The following is a 20,593-nucleotide window of genomic DNA, read 5'->3' as shown; positions in this document are numbered from 1 at the left end:
TTTGGGCCAGTCCATCTCCTCATGGATTCTCAGGGTTTTCTTTGTTTTCAACAGCATTTCAGAGCGCAACCGGCACATTAGCCGCCGCCATAGCCCACAAAGTAATTTGGGTGCCAGGGGGTATATCGTTATATGTAGTTGGGGAGGTTAGTGTTTGGCATAGATAATTCACATGGGAATGAGAAACAGTCTCTCATTACAGCGTCGGGACCCAGAGGTCACGAAAGTGAAAGTGGGCCAGTGTGGCCCACAGGAGTGGCAGGGATCTGCTTTTTTTGCGGCTACCTGATCCGCTCAACCCCCGGATCAGGTAGCCTACGTTTTTTTTAATTTTATGAGTCCACCTCGGGCTCTGTTTATAGGACACATCTGAGCAATTTAAAAATAGAAAAATCCGCTTACCAGGGGCTTCCTCCAACCCCTGCCAGCCGTTCTGTGCTCTCGCCGCAGCTCTGCTCACCGCTGGTGGTCCTGGGTCCCCTCCGGCGCAGGATTCCTACTGCGCCTGCGTGAGCGGCTCCGACTCGCGCTGACGTAATCTGGACTGTACAGTGTTGTTGCAGAACTACTGCGCCTGCGCTGTACAGACCAGATGACATCAGCTCGACCAGTGAAACGCACGCTGAAGCACAGAGGAAGCCGACCTGGCGAGGTCAACTTCTCCACCGGAGGGGACCGGGATACACCAGAGCTGCGGCGAGGGCACAGAACGGATTCCTCCAACCTTCATTTTAAAAAAGTTGGCCGTCCGTCGAGTTGATCCACTGGGCGGAGCGCTGGCAGGTTGGGAGTCGGGGGTCTGCCGTACACACGCTTGATTATCAGCTGAAGCGGATTTAATCTGCTTCCTCAGCTGACTTTAGTCAAGTGTGTGTACAAGCCTTTAGGCGTAGGTAGGGTTGGTTAGTGTTAGAAGCAGGGGCGCCTCTAGGCATAGGCAGTACAGGCCATTGCCTGGAGTGCCATTGGTCCTGGGGGGTGCCATGTTGCTGGATTAAGCCCCACCCCAAAATTAAGCTCCACCCCAGACTAAGCTCCACCCCGTGGGTGTTCTATTACTTGCTTCTGCTGCATCTACTTAGCGTAAGTTGCAGGCAGCTGCCACCTCTGTGCCTTGTGCTTTCGTCTTTCCCCTTTTTTGCCTCCTTCTGTCCCTTTTGTGCCTCCTTCAGTCCCTTGTGCCATGTCTGGCCCCCTGTTTGTCCTTCTGTCTTCCTTTTTGCCTTCCTTTGTCTTTATGTGCCTCCTTCAGTCCCCCCCCCCCCCCCTGTGCCACCTCTGCCTCCTCCTCTGCCCCTTCTTGCTTCCTTCGGTCCCCCTGTGCCTACTTATGTCCCCTTTGCCTTTATTTGTCCCCCTGTGCTACCTCTGCCCCCTGTTCCTTCTTTAGTCCCACTCTGCCTCCTTCTGTCCTCCTGTGCCTCCCTTAGTGCCTCATTCTGTCTCCATGTGCCTCTTAAGTCCCCATGTGCCTTCCTCTGCCCCCCTGTGCCTCCTTTTGTGCCCCTTTGTGCCTTCTTCTGTCTCCCTGTGGCTCTTTCTGTCCCCTCTGCCTCTTTCTGTCACCCTGTGCCTCCTTACATCCCCCTCTGCTGTCTTCTGTCCCCCTTTTGTGTCTCCTTCTGTCCCCCTTTGTGCATACCTTCGTCCCCCTTTGTGCCTCCTACTGCCTCCATGTGCTTCCTGCTGCCCACCTTTGTGCTTTTTTCTGTCCCCCATTGTGCCTCCTTCTGTCCCCTGTGTGCCTCCTTCAGTCCCCCTGTGCCTCCTTCTGTCTTCTTTTGTGCCTCCTTCTGGCCCTCTTGCCTTCTTCTGTCCCCCTGTACCTCCCGCTGTCCCCCTGTGTGCCTCCTTCTGTCCCCTTATGTCTCCTTCTGTCCTCCTTTGTGAGTTCTTCTGACCCTCGTGCCTCCTTTTGTCTCCCTGTGCCTCCCTATGTTCTCCTTTGTGCCTTCTTCCTTACTTGTACTCTTTTTCTTACATGTATTTTCTGGTGAAACGCTGCTGCAATTAGTGTAATTTCTGGTGAAACGCTGCCACATTACAATTATTTTCTGGTGAAACATTACCACATTAGGGTTATTTCCTGGTGAAACGCTGCCGCATTACGATTATTTTCATGGGGGGGGGCTCCATGGGGGCGCCACAAGTTTTCTCGCCTGGAGTGACAAAATGGCTAGAGGCGCCCCTGGTTAGAAGTAGGAATAGGGAAGGTTAGTGTTAGGCATAGGTGGGGGGGTGGTTAGTGTTAGGTGTAGGTAGGGGGGTGGTTAGTGTTAGGTGTAGGTAGAGGAGTCAGTGTTGGGAATTGGGTGTCAGTATTAGGCGTAGGTTGGGGGGGCTAGTGTTAGATGTAGGAAGTGAGGGGTTAGTTTTAGGTATAGGTAGGGGGTTAGAGTTACACATACGAAGGGGGAGGTTGTTATAACTGAATTATTGCAAATTTCCTTCTGTTTTAAGAAGGCAATTACACCAAGCTTTGCTTTTTTAGTAAGAGGGCTTTTTGGTCCCTTTTATCCCCCTACACATTCCTAGTAGTTTGGGTCACCCTGAGCTGCTTGGTTACTCTGTTGTCAGGAGTAGGTAGGGAAGGGTTGGTGTTATGTATAAAGTAGAGTAGAATATTGGTAGCACGGTGGTGTAGTAGTTAGCACTCTTGCTATGCAGCGCTGGGTCCCTGGTTCGAATCCCACCCTGAGCACTCTGCAAGCAGTTTGTATGTTCTCCTCGTGTCTGCGTGGGTTTCCGCTGGGTACTCCAGTTTCCTCCCACATGCTAAAAACATACGGATAAGTTAATTGGCTTCCCACTAAATTGGCCCTAGACTATGATACATGTACTACACAATATATACATAGACATGACTATGATAGGGATTAGATTGTGATCCCCTTTCAGGGACAGTTAGTGACAAGACTAGATACTCTGTACACTTGTACAGCGCTGTGGAAGATGTCGGCGATATATAGATACTAAATAATAATATCGGTAACATTTCTAATACTCTATTTAATCATAAACACTTCACCTTATGATTCGGCACCCAAATCACAGAGCGCCTATTTCTATATACGCCTGTGATGGAATATCAGAAGATAGGGCAGTACTCCTGGTGATAGGTATGCTTTGTTTTCAAAACATTTTATTGTGGTACAAATACAGATAAAAGTGAAATTAATTGCTGTTCCTAATAAAATTTGTTACTGTATATTGTGGATTTTAGCACTTTAACCACAATACCATGTTCACCTGCAGTAGGCGATGAAGCTGAAACCTATTTCTGTAGTAGGTCCAAAACGCGTACGTTAAAAAAGGGCGCCGGGAAAAAAGGGCGCAGGGTTTTAAACGATAATCATGAATAACGTTTAAAAAAAATTTGTGCTATATTTCGTTTCAAAATAATGTTTTATAAAGTTATAAATCATTAAATAATGTGTATGAAATCGGCAATTTTAAAAACGTTAATCTTCCCTGTTTAAAAAGTGAAATTTATAATAACGTTTTATAAAACATTAATAAGAATTTTACTAACGCTATACCTAACCCTACTCTCACACATAACCCTCCCTGTACCTATCCCTAACCCCTAGACCCCCCTGTTGGTGCCTAAACCTAAGACCCCCCTGGTGGTGCCTAAACCTAAGACCCCCCTGTTGGTGCCTAAACCTAAGACCCCCCTGTTGGTGCCTAAACCTAAGACCCCCCTGGTGGTGCCTAAACCTAAGACCCCCCTGTTGGTGCCTAAACCTAAGACCCCCCTGTTGGTGCCTAAACCTAAGACCCCCCTGTTGGTGCCTAAACCTAAGACCCCCCTGGTGGTGCCTAAACCTAAGACCCCCCTGTTGGTGCCTAAACCTAAGACCCCCCTGTTGGTGCCTAAACCTAAGACCCCCCCCCCCCAGTGATAAGCATTAATAATGTTTTAAAAAAAATATGGTGCGGTTTTTCATTTAAAATTGTTAAAAAAAAAAAATTGTACGGTTTTTCGTTTAAAAGTAATGTTTTAAAACATATTGTACTGTTTTTCGTTTAAAAATAATGTTTAAAAAATTATAAATCATTAAATAATGTGTAATCATGAGAAGCAGTTATAAAACATTAAAAGTCTCCGGGCGCCGCTTTTAAAACGTTATTTTTCTCCGGCGCTCTTTTTTCCTGTTGGGCGCCCATTAAACGATATTTATTATGGGAGTGAATGGCGGCGCCCTTTTTGTCCACCTGCCTCATGCGCCCAAATTTCCTGCTTCCGTCCAAAACTGTAGATAAAGAGAAAACACAGAGGCACCGGAAGTCTAATATTGTGTAATACCGTAAAGACAAATAATATATTGCAGGCCCGGATTTACCTCACAGGAGCCTATAGGCACACATATGTCCTGGCAAACTAGACTTCGCCCTTCATGAACCGAAAAATCCCTGTCAAGCCACACCGCAAATGTGTTCGCTGTCCCAGCTGTCACTTCTACCTTACTTCCCCTGCCTGGCATAGGTAGCTACAGGTGCCTCTTAATACTTAGGGAACCTCTGGCTGCCTAATACTAAGTAGCACTAGCTAGTGGTGCCTCCAGGCTGCAGGGAGATCTCATCAGTGGAATACTGAGAGCTGGGTGAGTAACCTCTCATTTACGCTCTGCATAGGAAAAAAGGGAGGGGGGAACTCAGGAAGGGAAGTGAGTCGCCTTTCCATCATCAGGCGCCTGAAGGCACATGCCTACAGCGCCTTATAGTAAATCCAGCCCTGGTACATTGTATATAAAGAAAAAGTATACTCACAAAAGTAGGTTGCAGAAGATGCAACCACTCATACAGGCATGCAGGGAAATTGGCGTCCACTTTGTGGAAAAGTTAGATGGTCGCTGCTCCAAAAACAAAAAAAGGGGTTCGACTTCCCTCAATGTGAGGTCAAAAAGTAAACTCCTAGACCGAAGGTTACTGTAAGTACTGGGAAAGTGTAGGAGGCGCCCAAGGCGTAATGATCTCATGTGATGAATGGTAAGTGAATCTCGCCTTAGAGATGTCATATTCAAGACTGCAGAGTTTTCATTAAAGACAAAAGTTTTGTATTATGAACATCAGACAATGCGTTTCGCGGCGACAAGCCACTTCATCAGGTCAAATTCAAGTGCCTGTAGGAACCCGATAAATATCAGCCCAGAGCACCTGAGCGCTGAGGGCGAAACATGTTGTCTGATGTGCATGATAAAAACGTTTGTCTTTAATGAAAACTCTGCACTCTTGAATGTGACATCTCTAAGGTAAGATTCACTTACCATTCATCACATGAGATCATTACGACTTGGGCGCCTCCAATACTTTCCCAGTATTTCTGTAGTACATCCCAACAGATACACTAATCTTAGGGTTATTTCCACTGGGAAAATCTGTTTCTGAGTCAGGGCTCACAGAGGCATGTCCCGCAGATGGGTACATGCCACTGTGTCCCTTTTTTAGAATTAATAACTCGTCTCAGATACTCTTTAAGTGTTTGTCACAACCCAAACTTTACGGTGCTATTCCAAGCATGATTGTGATGTAGGTGGAACTCCGCTCACGGCTCCGTCCACCAACAGTGCAGGAAAAACGGGCTGCTCGAACCCCAAGTCCAGTGCAATAGAAAGTGGATTCCGCACCAGGTCAGTGGAAACAAACTTTGCTAAAATCCATCACCACATGCTGACATGTTTCGGACGTTACACGTTGCTATGATTAAGGACGTGTAACGTCCGAAACATGTCAGCATGTGGTGATGGATTTTAGCTTGCCATGTACGTGATTGAATAAAGCAAAGTTTGTTTCCACTGACCTGGTGCGGAATCCACTTTCTATTGCGCTATTCCAAGCAGATGTACTTTGTGTGCTATCGTCAAGGCAATGATAATAAAAAGATAAAAAGTCAAACTCTATTGCTGTATCATAAATGTACTTGTACCCTAAAGATGATTGCTGCAATGGTAGAAATATATCCGTTACATGTAACAAACACCAGCCAGGTCACCTTACCATGGTTATTGTTATTCGGTGCAGGGCAGAAGAAACTGTACGAAGCAGACACCAACTGGAGGAAACAACAGAAACCAGGCAAGACATTCCAACTTGTCTTATCCCATTTACCCTTACAAACCCTTGCTATAACTGTCCCCCACAGATATCAGAATGTTGCCTGTAAGAGCCAATCAGAGCAGGTTTGAGAATGGTGCTCTCTGATTGGCTGCCGTAACTACGAATGGACAAACTAGTCCGCCGGTGAACAGTTCCTGGAAAATCATGAAAATTGTCTTTTAAAACAAGAATTTTTGGCCCATAGTAAACAATGTGTACACAGAACTCCAAAACTCAGAATGCAGTAGTGTTCCACAGCAAAGTGTCATTGTACCCAGTTTAAAAACCATTTGTCCTATGAAACATTAAAATCGAAAAAAAATGTCATGTTCTTTTATTATTTTTTTTTTTACTGCGCTCCTACAGATCCCCCTAACATACATGGGCACAAATTTGGTGAAGAAGGGATGTACGGGGACTTTGCTGTTAACCATGGAAATCGGCGCCATTGACTTCACTAGAAAATGCCTTCGGAACATGAAAATCAAAACACTAAATTCGATATTTGCCTGCGGAACACCAAATTTCGGCGAAATCCGAAATCGGCTGTTCTAATCAACCCTAAAGGTGGCCACACTCGATACTTTGATGAACGATTGTTTACAAACAATTATTCGTATGAATGATTGAAAATTATCGTTTGGGACCACTAACGGCCAAAAATCTCCTAACCAATCAGATTGACAGCATCGATCCGTAAACCTGATCGATTTCATTCATTTGATCGGGTTGGTTAGGAGATTTTTAGCCGTTAGTGGTCCCAAACAATCATTTTCAATCGTTCATATGAATAATCCTTCATAAACGATCATACGGCAAATTGTATCGTGACCACAGCGACCCCCACAGTGAGCTTTTGTTCAGAGTAGACAACCAAAATGCCTCCTTTATTTTCTCAAAAGGCCGCCCTAATTAAACAGATAATATCAAAAGGATGCTTCCAGGTAGATGTAACTCTCATCATCTGCTGTCTCATTCTTGTTAAATGACAAACACACGACAGAGCGGCCCATACAATGGACAGCGCACAGACATTCCACAGATCTCTGTCAGGTGATGTCAGCCTTCCTGAGAACAGCATATTGTTACCTGTTGTGTATAAAGCGACATACTACACAGCGCTCTACTCTGGATAATGAGGGGTGTCGATTACAAACGTGTGAGAATTACAGTAACATGACACAGACATAGGCCCTGCCTGAGAGACTTCACTGCCTGCTAAGCACACAAACATTCCCTCTCTGATGACAAACACACCATCGCCAGGCAGCGAATGGAGAGCCAACGGGTTTACTGAAAAGGGATTAAACAAACCCAAACAGTCCTCTGCTAAGCTATGAGAGTAAGGCAGTAGAGGCCATTTACAAGACTTGGAGCCAGTGGCGTAGCTAAAGGTGGCCACTAACGGTTCAATTTCTAGCGGAAAATCGTTCAAGCGATCAGAAATTCAGATCGGGTTGATTGTAAATAATCTCTGTTGATGGGCACAATCAATTACATACGATTATAAAATCAGTTGTCCGATTGGATTTTCATCTAACTAAAATTTGGATTTTCTTGTTGGTTCGTTGATGGCAAAGATTGGTTCGTTGATAGTGTAATGAATGATTTCACTTCCGATCAGAATTTCTGATCGCTCAAATGATTTTTTTGCTAGAAATTGGATTGTTAGTGGCCACCTTAAGGTGCTATGGACCCCAGTGCAAGTTTTACATTGGGCCCCCCTCAAGCACTCTATACAGTATATAACAATTATATGGTGCACCAAAACCTGCTGAGAACAACCAGTGTCAGAGGTGCAAAGACTAACCAGCAAGCTCATGGTGACCCAGAACTCATTGGGGTGTGTAAGGGACTACAATGGTCCTAAAAGCCCCCTTACTAAGATGTTAAGAAAAACAAAAGTTTGCTTTCCTAAAACAGAAAGAATTTGCGATAATTCAGGTTGGAGTGAGCTCGAGATGTCTCCCAGGCACCACTGCTGAATATATGCAAATTAACCATTGTACCCTTAGAAGCTAAACACACCTCCAGAACCGCTGGAACGCAATGATGTGTCAGCTTGTTAATATGTACAGAGCCATAATAATCCAACATGCATACAGACTGTTTCGGATTGGTTGATCCTCATCAGTGCATGGCATGGATTATTTTGGCTCTATGGAGTAGGGCTTGTAAATCCGAGAGGCACAGACTAACCAGCAAGCTCATGGTGACCCAGAACTCATTGGAGTGTGTAAGGGACTACAATGGTCCTAAAAGCCCCCTTACTAAGATGTTAAGAAAAACAAAAGTTTGCTTTCCTAAAACAGAAAGAATTTGCGATAATTCAGGTTGGAGTGAGCTCGAGATGTCTCCCAGGCACCACTGCTGAATATATGCAAATGGTTAATTTGCATATATTCAGCAGTGGTGCCTGGGAGACATCTCGAGCTCACTCCAACCTGAATTATCGCAAATTCTTTCTGTTTTAGGAAAGCAAACTTTTGTTTTTCTCAGAGGTGCAAGAAGGGGATGGGGAACAGTTTGTTAAAGGAGTTATCAGGCAAATAATGCTGCCCCCTCCCCCCCCATTCTACTCCTTTCGAGGCTTCCTCCAGCCCCTTGCAGCCACTATGTCCCTCACAGCATCTCCGCTCGCAGCCTCCGGCCCTGGGTCCCGCCAGTGCAGAGGCTGACCTCGAGGTCATCCTTTACTGCGCCTGTGTGAGCGCTGCTGTCAATCAAGTCCGCGTTGTCCGCAGTGTACTGCGCAGGCGCAGAACTACTGTGCCTGCACAGTACACTGTGGACAATGTGGACATGATTGACAGCTCGCGCAGGTGCACTAGAGGAGGTCGGCCTCTGCACCAGCGGACCCCGGGACGGCAGCTGCGAGTGGAGATGCTGTGAGGGACATAGTGGCTGCAAGGGGCAGGAGGAAGCCCTGGGTGTGTGTGTGTGGGGGGGGGGCAGCATTATTTGACTGATAACTCCTTTAGTTGATTACTACTATTCAACTCATCTATAGAAGTGATTATTACCAGCACAGGACCAATAAAGAGCTAATATTGTGGTTGAGGGAGGGCAGTTGCTCACCGAAAATTGGTCAGAAGCTCATTAATCGTTTTAATGGAGTTCATACCGATTATTATTATTTAGTATTTACATAGTGCCGACACCTTCCGCAGCGCTGTACAGAGTACCGCATATGGTCTTGTCACTTGTGTCACAACTGTCCCTCAGAGGGGCTCACAATCTAATCCCTACCATAGTCATATGTATGTATCGTGTAGAGTATGTATCGTAGTCCAGGGCCAATTTAGAGGGATGCCAATTAAATTATTTGTATGTTTTTGGGTTGTTGGAGAAAACTGGGAGAACATATAAGCTTCGTGCAGATAGTTCCCTGGGGGACCCAGCGCTGCAAGGCGAGAGAGCTAAATGCTACGCCACCGTGCTGCCCAATCATAGCTTCTACACACATCTCAGTGCACATACAGTGGGATGTGAAAGTGTGGGCAACCTTGTTAATTTTCATGATTTTCCTGTATAAATCGTTGGTTGTTACGATAAAAAATGTCAGTTAAATATATCATATAGGAGACACACACAGTGATATTTGAGAAGTAAAATGAAGTTTATTGGATTTACAGAAAGTGTGCAATAATTGTTTAAACAAAATTAGGCAGGTGCATAAATTTGAAAAAAAGAAATGAAATCAATATTTAGTAGATCTTCCTTTTGCAGAAATTACAGCCTCTAAACGCCTCCTGTAGGTTCCAATGAGAGTCTGGATTTTGGTTGAAAGTATTTTGGACCATTCCTCTTTACAAAACATCTCTAGTTCATTCAGGTTTGATGGCTTCCGAGCATGGACAGCTCTCTTTAACTCACACCACAGATGTTCAATTATATTCAGGTCTGGGGACTGAGATGGCCATTCCAGAACGTTGTACTTGTTCCTCTGCATGAATGCCTTAGTGGATTTTGAGCAGTGTTTAGGGTCGTTGTCTTGTTGAAAGATCCAGCCCCGGCACAGCTTCAGCTTTGTCACTGATTCCTGGACATTGGTCTCCAGAATCTGCTGATACTGAATTGAATCCATGCGTCCCTCAACTTTGACAAGATTCCCAGTCCCTGCACTAGCCACACAGCATGATGGAACCACCACCATATTTTACTGTAGGTAGCAGGAGGTTTTCTTGGAATTCTGTGTTGTTTTTCCTTCATGCATAACACCCCTTGTTATGCCCAAATAACTCAATTTTAGTTTCAGCAGTCCACAGCACCTTATTCCAAAATGAAGCTGGCTTGTCCAAATGTGCTTTAGCATACCTCAAGCGGCTCTGTTTGCGCTGTGGGCGGAGAAAAGGCTTCCTCTGCATCCCTCTCACATACAGCATCTCCTTGTGTAAAGTGCGTTGTGTGTGTCTCCTATATGATATATTTAACTGATATTTATTATTGTAACAACCAGCATTTTATACAGGAAAATCATGAAAATGAAGAAGGTTTCCCAAACTTTCGCATCCCACTGTATCTACCAGACTTCATACCCGCTAGCACCCTTGGAATTTGACACACAGCAATAAATCCTGAAACGTTTCTACACACCTCCATCGTGTCATCTGTTTATATCTCTCCCACAATCTTCCTGTCCACAGAAGTCAGATAAGTGGTGAAGGAAAGTACATTTAGCGCATTACTGGTCCTCAGCACCTCATGGTACCTATTACTGTGCCTGTCTGCCTGCTGCACACACACTGCACGCTGCACAGGAGGGGATGTGAAAGCTTTATCACAGGAGTGTATGAGGAAAGTTTATCAGGCTGGTGTGTACCTTGGTGGCTCAGTACATTACTAGCTGTGCTCAGATAACACACAGGAGATGAATTTATCACACACAGATAACTGGATATTATCTGATGTCTATACATGGACACCTGTGTGATATCAATAACTCTTGTGAACTCTGGCCAAGAAAACTGCAAACCTGTGTGTATGTGTGTAGTGTGTGTATGCAGTGCATGTAGCATGAGCGTGTACTGTTTGTTTGGGTGCAGAGTGATGCTTGGTTCCCACTTGCGCCAGATCACGGGCGGCCAGAGTGGGAGGACAGTGTAGTGTCCGCTACAATGGTCCACTGTGGTCCGTCTGCAGCCCAAGGCAGATGCGTTACCCCCATAGGCTATTTGGGGGAACGCAGCTGCCTGCCTGGGATTATCATGGACTGCACAGAAGTGCGGTCCACTTACCGCAATGGATCCCAATGGATCCGTTGCAGTCTGACAAGTGTGAACAGATCCTAAATATAAAATAGGAGTCGTTCACTGTCAGTTTTGTGATAAGCGGAAAACGGACACAAAATGTCCGTTCTAACCTCAAATGGGAACACAGCCTGAAGTCTGGTACACACTTTCAATTGTGATTGGCCAATCAATGGCTAATTTTACCACCCCTATGTACTATGAGGCTTTACCCACACATCTGCTCTTAGTATTTAATAATTGTTGACCCTCATTATACATGGGGGTGGTAAAATTGGTCAGTGATTGACCAATCATAATTGAAATTGTGTACCAGGCTTGAGAGAGAGAGAGAGAGAGAGAGAGAGAGAGAGAGAGTGTGTGTGTGCGTGCGTGCGCGTGTGTGAGTGTGTGTGTGCGTATGCACAGTATGTGTAATGGGAATGTGTGTTGGTGTTCTGCGTGCAGTGGGTGTGTGTGTACTGGTAGGTATGTGCTGGCCGCCCCGCCCATGACGCGGGGTGATGCAGCTTCCTCAGGCGGGGGAAGTGTGGGGGCGGCCCCAGGCAGAAACAGGAAGTGAAGAGTGTGCCAAGCCTGCCGCCTGCGCATGCTTACAAGTTTGCCTCAGGAAGCAAAAAGTCTAGGTATGTGTAATGTGCATGTGTGTATTTATGTGCAGTGTGTGCTGGTAGTGTGCTATGCATGTGTGTGTACAGGTGAAACTCGAAAAATCAAAATATCATGCAAAACTCCATTTATTTCAGTAATTTAACTTAAAAGGTAAAACGAATATAAGAAATAGGAACCTTTAGCAGGTGTTTTGGATGAATTAGCTGATTAGAGTCTGACACTGAGCCTAGAATATTGAACCTTTTCACAAAATTCTAATGGTCCGACATTTCGATTTTGGGGGTTTCATAAGCTGTAAGCCATAATCATCAACATTATAACAAATAAAGGCTTGAAATATCTCGCAGATGATGCGCGGCCTGGGCTGCACAGGTGCAGTGGCCATCGACTTGCAAGTCGGCCATAATGAAACTTAGCCGTAGCAGGGGACTGGAGGATCGTTCCATGTCGGCACGGGCACAGGGTGGCTGCAGGGGACTGGAGGATAGTTCCATGTCGGCACGGGCACAGGGTGGCTGCAGGGGACTGGAGGATCATTCTATGTCGGCACGGGCACAGGGTGGCTGCAGGGGACTGGAGGATCATTCCATGTCGGCACGGGCACAGGGTGGCTGCAAGGGACTGGCAGAAGCCCCAAGTAAGTGAAACACTTTTTTGTAAGTCCTTTCAGGTTTCCTTTAAAGGGGTTCTGTAGCGTTTTTTAAAAATAAAAAATTGTCACTTGCCTGGGGCTTCTAACGGCCCGCTGCAGATATTCTGTCCCGCGCCGTCACTGAAGAATCCTCCGTTCCCCGCCGCGGGTCACCGTCCAATTATTCGTCTAACTAGACAAATATCACTGCGGCTGCGCGTCCTCGGCCATGCATCCTCGCTTCCGCTCGCTTCTCTGTGAGCTTACTGTGCGCAGTATGAAGTTTTCTCGTACTGCATCTGAGCAGTAAGCTCCCGGAGACACAAGTGGGAATAAGACGCGCACAGCCGAGGACGCGCAGCTGCAGTGATATTTGTCTAGTTAGACGAATAACTGGATGGTGACTAGCGGCAGGGAACAGAGGATTCTTCAGTGACGGCGCTGGACAGAATATCTGCAGGGGGCCGTTAGAAGCCCCAGGCAAGTGACACTTTTTTATTTTAAAAAATGCTACAGAACCCCTTTAAGTTGAATTATTGAAATAAATGAACATTTGCATGATATTCTAATTTTTTTTCGAGTTTTACCTGTTTGTGCTGGCAGTGTGTGTGTGTGTGTGTGTGTGTGTGTGTATGTGTGTGTGTGTGTGTGTGTGTGTGTGTGTGTGTGTGTGTGTGTGTGTGTGTGTGTGTGTGTGTGTGTGTGTGTGTGTGTGTGTGTGTGTGTGTGTGTGTGTGTGCTTAGTGTTAGTGTGTGTGTACTGCATGTTGTGTAGTGTGTGTGTGTACGTGTGTGTGTGTGCGTGTGTGTGCGCGTGTGTGTAGTGTGTGTGCTTAGTGTTAGTGTGTGTGTACTGCATGTTGTGTAGTGTGTGTGTGTACGTGTGTGTGTGTGCGTGTGTGTGCGTGTGTGTGCGTGTGTGTGCGCGTGTGTGTGCTTAGTGTTAGTGTGTGTGTACTGCATGTTGTGTAGTGTGTGTGTGTACGTGTGTGTGTGTGTGTGTGTGTGTGTGTGTGTGTGTGTCTGTAGGGGCTGGGAAGGAATTTAGTGTATGTGAGATCATACGGATGTACAGTATGTGTGCACAGGTGTGTATATAGGTGTGGATGAACTAGGAGTACAATGGATGAAATATTTAAGCACAGCTTAGACTGAACTGTGTGTCTTTAGAGCACAGAATGTATATGTAAGAGCTCAGTATGTCTACCCGGCGTGTAGCATGCAGGTTACACGCAGCCTGTGTGTACTCGCTGACAGACAGACATATTCATCCTCCACTTAGTTCCAACTATTGATTGAAATTAAAATCATTATGCAGTAACACACTATCATCAATCAATCAAAAACCAAGCCAGCACTGGTAGAAAGAATACAAGCATAAGCATGCCCACTGAGCGATCGCTCAACCAATCATGCCTGATGCACCTGATGGCTCAGCTGCTCAGCGAACCAATCAAATAGCTACATGTATAAACATGGACGCTTATATAATAAAAAACACCAACAAAAACAATATAAATATTTCCGCACTGGTGTAACCATCTGAAAGCACTGAGCTTTCTACATTCACACCTGGAACATGACAGATTGAGAAATGAACATACACACTGACAGTTCTTATTCCACACAGGGTACATAAATGATTTCAATTATTATTATAATCAGTAATGCTACAACTGGTACCCAACAGTTAAGGTGTAATGTTGCTATACAAAAAGAAAACAATTGGGAAAGGCCAAGTGCACCTGTACTAGGCAGCTGTCATGACATACCAGTATGAAAGTGTACTGGTTAAGGGATCTACCTTTGGCATGTGCCACCAGGGTTTGAATCCTGGCTAGGATGAGTACCTTTTCAGTAAGGAGTCCTTAGGCAAGATCCCTAACACTGCAGGGTGGCCTCTTGAACGTGCCCTTAGTGGCTGCAGCTCTTGAGCGCTCTGAATCTGACAGGAGAAAAGCACTATTCAAATGTTCGGGTCATTATTATATGTCCTGGGTTTATAATATTTACATCAAGTACTATTTACTAGCACAACTATTAACAGCATGCAGCAATCTATAGGAGCCAATCAAAATTCATCTTTTAGAAGCCTGGAGGAAGCATACTGATTAAAGCTAACAACCGATTGGCTGCTGCTAACAGTTCCATCTTGACAAGTCGATTAGATCTGCGGAATCAAAAGTAATTGGAAGGTAATGATCGATTGTTCGCACAAACCAGATGATTATGGCAGTTTCTCTCTTCAAATACAATTGCAAAATCCAATATTCCAATCGGTAAAAGAAATTTGATTCCAATCGACTGTAGAATCGTTTTATGTAGTTTTCCTCTACATACCATGTGATTTTCTGTAAAAATCGATCGTACAAATCTATTGTGCCGTCAACAGGAACCTTAAAGAAAACCTGTACTGAAAATTAAAAGTAAAATAAACATACACAGGTCATACTTACCTCCCATGTTGTCTACTCCTCAATCTCTTTCTCCTTTCCCACGTCCTGTTTGTCCACTGGGATCAAGGGAATTCTATGTCCTCCATTTTGAAAATGGTCATTACCCTATAACAGCTTTCTGGTCAGCACACTGTTAAACTGTCATATCGACAGGGGCGTAGCAATAGGGGTTGCAGAGGTTGCGACCGCATCGGGGCCCTTGGGCCAGAGGGGGCCCGAAGGGCCCTACCTCAACTACAGTATTAGCTCTTTATTGGTCCTGTGCTCATAATAATCACTTTTATAGATAGTTTGAATAGTGGTAATCATTAACAAACTGTTCCCCATCCCCTTCTTGCACCTCTAACACTGTAGTTGCCATTGGCAGGTTTTGGTGCACCGTATCAATTGTCATGTATAGAGTGCTTAGGGGGCCCCATTGTAAAACTTGCATCGGGGCCCACAGCTCCTTAGCTACGCCACTGCCTATCGCCCACTTGAGCCATAGGAAAACATAGACATTACTTGGCATATCAGTTCTCCTCTCAGCTATAACTGACAGCAACTGATATATTTCAATTCTGACAAAATGTTGTCAGAACTCGAAGCGATCACTGACAGAAGAAAATGGTGAGCTTCTGAGAGGAACTAATAGCAAGGTAACTATGTAATGTTCATTTGAAGTTACCTCATGTGTTTGTTTTAAATAATTTTACTCAGTACAGGTTCTCTTTAAGTGATTCAACAGTATAATACAAATGTCCAGGTATATACACTACCCAAACACCTGACGCTTCATATAAATGCAACGTCCAAGGGATAACCAAGATATACACATTAGGTCATAGCATCGGCTCAAGCGGTTGGTTGGTTCGCACGGTCGGCTGGGCAATGCAATCGCATAGAATCACTGGGCGGTTGTAGGGCCGGTGACCCATTCATGTACACCTGACGTCCTATCGGAAGCGACATGCAGCGTCCACATTCCACTAACTGCACTACATGTCAAACTCTAACAAACTGCATCTCTTTTATCACAAACGTTACTATTTTATAGTGTCAACCGAGTGTGTGGTTACCTAGTCGAGATGAACTACCTTGAGGGCTTTTCTGATGTGTGTGTAGCTAGTTTAGGGGTCCTAAGACTCCTTCTACAACACCCCCTCCCCCATTAATTCCAATCCCCATTAAGTCCTACCAGTTTCACCAATCCCCCATAACCCCCCTTTCACCCCCTTAGCCAGCCCAACATACTCCCCCAAGTAAGATGCTGCCCCAGCAATCTTCCAAATATAACATCCCCAGTGGCATAAAATACCCCTATCTATAGTTGTAATAAGGCTAACAGCCTAGGGTATCAGCTCGCCTTCCCTACAGGTGGCCACTAATGATACAATCTTGATTGTACAATCTTTACCAAATCTATGTACCAGAAGGGTAAACTAGGTGAATATACTTGGCATGGATACTTTAGGCTCTCCTACTACATAGCAGTTGTAAGATTGTACAATCAAGATTGTAGCATGAGTGGGCACCTACAAAAAGTGGAAATACAATCCAGATTGTATCATTAGTGGGCATTTTTCTTTCATTTACAAGATCTGTCCACACGAGGCAAAACAAGTCTGACAAACTCAGAATAAGCAGGGTAAAAAAAATATTAATTAGAAGACACGTTTTGCTGTACTAACCAAAAATGGCCAAAATACACCAAAAAATGCAGATAAAATAATACCTAGTATCTAGATCTACCTGCAAACATTGTGAAAGGCATTGGAACGGCTATGGCCGTTACAAGCTGTGAGTTTCACTGTCTTTGTTGCAAAGTTTGTAAAGTGAGCAGCACGTGAAAAAAAAGCAATGATGCAAGTCATGCCTGCATGCTGCCCTGTGCAGAGTACGACTTACCTGCAGGGCTCCCTCTGTGCTGCAGTCAGTCACTGGTCCCCAGCAGCAGCAGCACCTCCTCACTCAGTGCTGCAGCCTCCGCTCTGAGAGTCTGCCCGTGTCACTGAGCAGCAGCCTGGGGCTCAGGAAGCAGGCAGGGTGAGGGAGTATTGAGGAGGAGAGAAGGGGGTGTGGAGAGCTGAGGGGAGTTCTATAAAACAGAGCACCTATTGTCTGCAGAGCGCAGCATATGGTATATTTCATACATATTGAAGGCATTAGACTGCTATATTTTGTAGATAAGAATAAAGTAGACTTGGATGCAGAACTGTATGATTTTGGAGAAATAGAAGTTAGCTCCTTATCCCAGCCAGAAACGTATCACTCTGTGCAGAACAGGGGCAGTAAAGTATCTACAGTACAGTGAGTGTACATCTATCAGTGGTAGGTTTGGATTCTGAGGCCTGGCGCACACTAGGGCTAATCGCTGGCGATTCGATGGTAGCGCCAAACGCAGAACGCCACGCTTGCAATGTCTTTCTATGGTTCGCAGAAGATTCCCTATTCGTTCTGCGTTCGTTTGCAGCTTTGTTTTTGCATTTGCTTCGCATTACAAAAAAATCCTGGCGGCATGTATAATTTACTGTATTCTGTCACGATTTTAAAAAGCGCACAAAAACGCATGCGGAAGACATTGCGATTGTGTAGGGACAGAAAAAAAGGTAAAACAGTGCAAATTTGCAAGGGCATTCTCAAGTGTGCGCTAAGGGCCCGTTTCCACTATGGTGAACTTGCATGCATTAGCCGTACTCGAATTCGCATAGAAATGTATTTCAGTGGGCCTGTTTCCATTACAAGCGAAATATGCTTACGGCTGCCTCTGTAACAATTTTCCACGTGGCCTACGTATTTTAGCGTTAAACACGCTGAATATTATTATTACAGAGGTGGCCTTTTATTTTCGCCTGCAGGGGGGGGGAGGGGGGGGAAGCGAATTTCGCCTGTAATGGTAACAGGCCCATTGAAATACATTGCTATGCGAATTTGCATGCAGATAACGGGCCCTAATTAATGGCGAGGGGAAATGAAATCAATCAAAAAATGTGCACACGCATGCCAATGTACATGAAAAATGCATACAAATGCATGCAAATTCGCATACTCATGCAAATCCGCTGGCGTTTTTTTCTATGTGGATTTGCCTAGATATAGTGGAAACGGGCCCTAAGGCTGCTTTCACAGTTAGACGTTACAGGCGCACGTTAGAGCAGCCTGTAATGCAGCCCACCGCACAGCAATGAAAAATCAATGGGCTGTTCACAGTGCCCACTTTGCGTTACATTGTAACGCAGCAGGTAAAAACAAAGTGCTGCATGCTGTGCGTTATAAGCGGCTAAGCCACGTTAGACTGTTTGCACATGCCCAGTGATGTTGGAGGAGGAGGTCTCCCCTCCTCCTCCTCGGCCAGGCACATGGCTAATTAATATTCACTGCACGGTGTGACGTGCAGTGTTTACTTCCTGGAGCGCCGCTCTGTGCGGCGATTGGCTGGCAGGAACACGTGATGCCGCATGCGTCCAAGAGTACGCATCACAGGACGCATGAAGAGCCGCTTAACGCGGCTCAATGTAACATCCAGCTTCAACCCCACTATGCGTTGCGTTAGGGGCACGTTATGCGACCTTAACGTGGCATCTAACGCAACGTCTTAGTGGGAAAGAAGCCTAAGGGTTCTTTCACACTAGGAGTGATTTGTGCGTTTTGACGGATTGCTCCTAGGATACGGTAAGCGGGGTGACATGAAAGTCTATTGCCATATTTTTTTTTCCTTTTTAAACAATACCTGTTGCCTGGCAGTCCTCCTGATCCTGTGTCTCTAATATGTTTTGCCATAGACCCCGAACAAGCATGCAGCAGATTAGGTACTCTGACTCAGCTGAGTTTTTATTGTATTGGCTATATGCTTGTTCCAGGGTTTTTACTCAGACACTTCTTAAACCAGAAAATGAACAGGGCTGCCAGGCAGGCAAGTGGCATTGTTTATAAGAAAATAAATATGGCAGTCTCCATATCCCTCTTGCCTCGGGTTCCCTTCAAACAGTGTTTCTCAACAATATTATTACATGTACTCCTCTATAAAAGACACGGTACCCAGGGATGAGCAGAAACTACGCCAGTGCGAATTTACAGATCGTAGTTCGCATCTACGCATGTAGTTCGTAGGCGAAGTTTCAAAACTACGCTTACGATTTTACGCGTAACGAAGTACCGTTATGCGTAGTTTATGCCCCTACGCGTAGTTCACATTTGTATTGCGAGATAAACTACGAATGCATAATTTGCGTCTATTTTTCTGCGTACGATTGTATGCTTACAAAATTACGCATTGGAAAGGGGAATGTACGCATAGAAGAATTCCTGGTACAAGCATTTGTAGGGGATTTCATGCGTAAATGTTTCCGCATAATAGCAAAAGTGTCTGCATACAACACGCTTCCCACTACGCGTAATTGTGTATTTTAGCGCGTAGTCTACGAAATGCATACAAAACGAATATTTGATTCCGAACCCGTAGTGTGGCGAAGCGTAATTGCGTAAAACTATGCATAGTTCCAGCGTAGCGAAGTTGGCTGACTACGACCATCCCTGACGGTACCCCTAACAGCATCTTGAATCCCCCTTGATGGCTATATACTTGTCAGGACTACTCTATTAAATATGCATGAGGGCTTTCCGTAAGCTTTTAATTAACTAAAACCTACATATACACAAGTTTACACATGATTTTCCCTGTTTTTAACTTCAAAACACACTACTGAATTGACTACAATAACCCACTGAATCCAGCATACCCATACCTAAATCCCCATTCCCGGGTGTACATAGCCAGGAGCGTAACTACAAACCATGTCCCCCCAGTGAAACTGTGATGGGGGTGGGGCCCCCAATGTTGACACCCTTTTCCTTGCCTGCCCCTGGTGAACCTCACAGCCTGAGGGCCAATCTCGTAAGGGTCATAAAACAAGTGTGTCCAACATAATCCTCACACCCATACCAAGTGTAGCCACAAAACAGCTGGTCTGTAGGATGGGTCCCTTTATAGGAGGTGAAGTAGTAGTTGGAGCCCCCTTACAGCTCTGGGCCCCCCTGCGGTGACAGGTGTCACTCCCCTCTGTAGTTACGCTCCTACACACGGCCCAGGAGCCTGAGAACAAGGTACGCATCTCTGCAGCAGGCACAGACTAAAGACATGGAGGAAACATACTTACTGCCCGAAGCTCAAAAGAGAAAGTGATTGCCCAATGCGAGCTCACACGCCTTTCTCCAGCACTGACGCTGCAGTAATAATCCCTGATGTCAGTATAGCAGGACTCTGTACTGGCTTATTGCTGTGGGTCAGAGTGCAGGGGCAGGCTGCAGCCTCCCAGAACTGACAGACACAGAAAACACAGGCACTGATGGGACAGAGATTGCAGCTTATCTGCCATAGCATGTGCTGCACGGCTATATATAGCTGCCGTTATCATACAGTTTAAGTGGCCAGTTTCTGGGAGCAATAACCTCGTAGGTATAGAAGATCTGAGCTTTGCACTGCGGCTGGAGATTTATGGCCTGCAAGGCTCTCTACATATAAGCGATGGATGTTAATATAGCGGCCTTGAAAGGGTGCCCACACATTA

The 20,593-nt window shown here is 45.4% G+C and overlaps 1 protein-coding gene across 2 annotated transcripts in view; it reads right to left on the bottom strand.

Annotated features, from left to right (window-relative positions):
• The window catches only part of SYNPO (synaptopodin), a 155,687-nt gene extending 135,489 nt beyond the window's left edge, over window positions 1–20,198 (bottom strand). Inside the window, exon 1 of one of the 2 annotated variants that reach the window (XM_068278081.1) lies at window positions 20,183–20,198. The gene's annotated coding sequence lies outside the window, so the exon portion shown is untranslated. Of the gene's footprint in view, window positions 1–16,934; window positions 17,013–20,182 lie in introns of those variants that run through there. The other variant, XM_068278080.1, reaches the window with a different exon arrangement.
• Window positions 20,199–20,593: the final 395 nt, after the last annotated feature.

The sequence above is a fragment of the Hyperolius riggenbachi genome, chromosome 3 (genome assembly GCF_040937935.1).
Source record: "Hyperolius riggenbachi isolate aHypRig1 chromosome 3, aHypRig1.pri, whole genome shotgun sequence".
NCBI lineage: Eukaryota > Metazoa > Chordata > Amphibia > Anura > Hyperoliidae > Hyperolius > Hyperolius riggenbachi.
The sequence above is the reverse complement of the archived record's forward strand: the minus strand, read 5'-3'. Positions and strand labels throughout refer to the sequence as shown.